Consider the following 3,401-nt stretch of genomic DNA (forward strand, 5'->3'; position numbering starts at 1 on the left):
TGTTTGTGATGTTTGTTGTTGAGAAACAACAAGTCCTGCCCCCCGCCAAAAAACAGGCAGTACCGACGGCAAAAAAAATCAAAAAATCAAAAAAAATTTTTTTTGGTTGTTTTTTTTTTTGTTTGTAAATGAGAGCAATTAATTTTTTAAGGAGGTGTTTGCCTTTATTTTTTGTGCGTAAGTATGTTTTGGGACTGCCCGGGTCAAAAAAGCCGATCCCGATTTTGTTCCTTTTGCGGGTTTTCGGTATCAGTGTACGTCATTTGATGCAGCACTAATAGAATATGCCGAACCAAGTAGGCATACATACATACATACGTTGGTTACAAATATGCCTTTCAGTATAGAGAATGAAGCAAAAACAAAAATTAATCGAAAGATTTATTTTACCGTTTTTGCTTCAATTCATGTGGAATTTTACGCGTTGCTGGACACAAGGGTAAGTAGTAAAACATTTTGCAATAATTTTATTCCAATAACTATTTTTTATGTTATTTCAGATTTTTAATAAATTTTCTTTTCTTTTTCAGGTGACTGGTGGTGGAGATGCAGAACAGTGGATGGGTAAGTATGCCGGTATCGTTCCGTTTTTAGTGTTTTGTACATTTTCTAACTTCTTTACTTTTGCCTTTTCTCGTTTCAGGTATTGGTGATGAAAAGTTGAAAAAATACCACCTATATTGTTCATAGTCATCTAAATAAAATGCAAATTGCTGACCCTTACAATAAATATCCTTGAGGTCGAAGAGATCTACACAGCCGCCTGAAAAACCCCCAAAGACCCCGAGGCCAGCAGCTGGCCAGTGGAGATCTCGCACACTAGGCGCAGTAATGAGTAGTGGTAATTCTAATTCGAATAATGGCACAGCTGGATTAAATTTAAAGGCAGGTCCAATAAATGTGGGCCGAGATAACGGCTGGCTATCGTACATAGTGCACAGTATGCAAAGAAAGGTCCCAAATTACATTATGATTTAATAGAAGGATGTAAACGTTCTAAGGATGACTCTGTGCTGTCCAAGTATACGGGATGACTTGGAAAGCTATTGCCGTGACCTTCGTCGCGAAATTGTCAAAAAAAAAAAAAATGCGAAATGGTTGCGCACCGCTTTTCATAGCCTGTAAACGTGGTTGCGTGTCTGTAGCAGGATATTTGGTAACCGTTTGTGAGGCTGATATTGAACCGCGTGACCTTTCTGAAGTATCCGAAGATCATACCTTTCATTTTGTCACGCCCCTCTGGTGTGCTGTGTTTTTAGGAAAATTGCCTTTGGTCAAATGTTTGATACGCAGGTTTTTTTTTTTTTTTTATTGGGCGCGTTTCGTCATCAACTTGATGCTGAGAACAAAGCAAAACCAACAAGAACAAGTTGTTAAAGATATATTTCAGAATGCTGTAATTGCACAAACAATGACGCAAAAACCTACTGGCATTGTTTATGATGAAAATATGTCTCAACATCGTTGCCTCTGGGATGAAAATCATCCAGAGAGACCAGAACGCTTAATTCGTGTGTTGGAACGATGCAAAGAGTTGCAGCTTATTGAACATTGCAAACGGATTCCATCACGTCGTGCTACGAAAGATGAGGTACTCCTGTTACATAGCAATGAACATTATGAGCTTCTACAACAGACTTCGGGTGTGCACGATGTAGTAGGAATGAAAGGTTTAAAGTTCAAAGTTCGATTCAATTTATATACATCCGTCCACCTTTGAGCTATCTCTACTGGCGACCGGTTCGACGATAGACTTAATTGAGAATATAATAAATGGCAATGTACAGAATGGTATGGCAATCATACGACCACCAGGTCATCATGCAATGAAGGCTGAATTCAATGGTTACTGTTTCTTCAACAATGTGGCCATAGCAGCACAATACGCTTTAGGCATTTTGAAGTTAAGCAAAATAAGGATTGTCGATTGGAATATACATCATGGACAGGGTACGCACCGTTTCTTCTACAGTGACCAAAGGGTTCTCTATTTTTCTATACATCGTTTTGAGCATGGCACATTTTGCCCAATCTAAAGGAATCCGATTTTGATGCTATTGGTTATGGCAATGGCTTGGGTTATAATTTTAATGTGCCCTTAAATAAAACAAAAAATGGGCAATGGTGATTACATGGCAATCCTTCAACAATTACTTATACCGGTTGCTGTGGAATATCAACCTGAATTGGTTATTATATCGGCTGGTTATGATGCAGCTTTAGGCTGTCCGGAAGGCGAAATGGAAGTCACACCAGCATTTTATCCGCATATGTTAAGTACATTAATGAAATTGTCGCAATCGCATGTATCTGTGGTTTTAGAAGGTGGTTACTGTTTGGACTCGCTAGCAGAAGGTGCAGCACTCACACTACGCACCCTTTTGGGCGGGACATGCCCAAGGCTAGTAGAAAACTTTATCCACCCAGTGAAGTTGTACAAGATGCAATACTCAATTGCATTTATGCACATCGTTCTTATTGGCGCTCTTTGCGAATTCAGCCCATATATACCATGGAAGAACTGAATAATGTTAATCCGAAGCCAAAGTTGCATAAAATTAGTCGCCTATTCATTGGCGGTAAGTCACTGCCTGCACGTTTTCCTACAAGAAACACTGCCCCGGTTATAGCACCAGAAATTGTTGCACAGAATGAGAGGCGCTTGAAGTATTTAAAAAGTGAAACCAAATTGCTTTCTCCACAAATACGCGTTTGTTATGTATATGATGATTTAATGCTTCAGCATAGCAACTCCTTCGAAGAGGGTCATCCCGAACAGCCCGAGCGCATGAAACGTATTCATGAAATGCATCAAGACCATCAACTCACGGAACGCATGAAACATCTGCCAACACGTACAGCAACTACAGATGACATTTGTTTAGCGCATACGCGTGCGCATCTAAATTTTATTCGACGCATAAGCCATAAGGATGAATTGCAAGGAAATGCGTGGAAAATATAATTCAGTTTATTTTCATCGAAAAACGTTTGAATGTGCTACAATGGCGGCAGGTTCGGTATTGCAAGTGGTTGACAAAGTTTTTGAAGGGTGAGGCCTGAAGCGGTATTTGCATTGTACGCCAGCCTGGTCATCATGCCGTGCCGGATGTACCCCATGGTTTTGACTAAGAACGAATTGACGATTCACATGAACTATCATACGCTGGAACGTATGTACATGGCCATGTCGCTTCTGTAGCAAGGTTTGCGATAGTGCGGGTAATTTGAAAAGCTGAAGGAGTATGCTTGTCGTCATTGTGATCTTAAATTAGCCAAACCCGATACACGAAAGTGTCATGGAATGAGACATACAGGTGAGAAGCTAACGAATGGTTACTGTAAATATGATATTAACTTGTTCTTTACTTGTGGGTGCTGGTGTGTTGCAATTTTAAAAA

At 39.9% G+C, this 3,401-nt stretch overlaps 1 pseudogene; it reads left to right on the plus strand.

The window, feature by feature from the left end:
* The first annotated feature begins 986 nt into the window (after nt 1-986).
* On the plus strand, nt 987-3,132 carry LOC137235108 (histone deacetylase 6-like; annotated as a pseudogene).
* The last annotated feature ends 269 nt before the right edge of the window (nt 3,133-3,401 follow it).

The sequence above is a fragment of the Eurosta solidaginis genome, chromosome X (assembly GCF_040869045.1).
Source record: "Eurosta solidaginis isolate ZX-2024a chromosome X, ASM4086904v1, whole genome shotgun sequence".
Classification (NCBI taxonomy): Eukaryota; Metazoa; Arthropoda; class Insecta; order Diptera; family Tephritidae; genus Eurosta; species Eurosta solidaginis.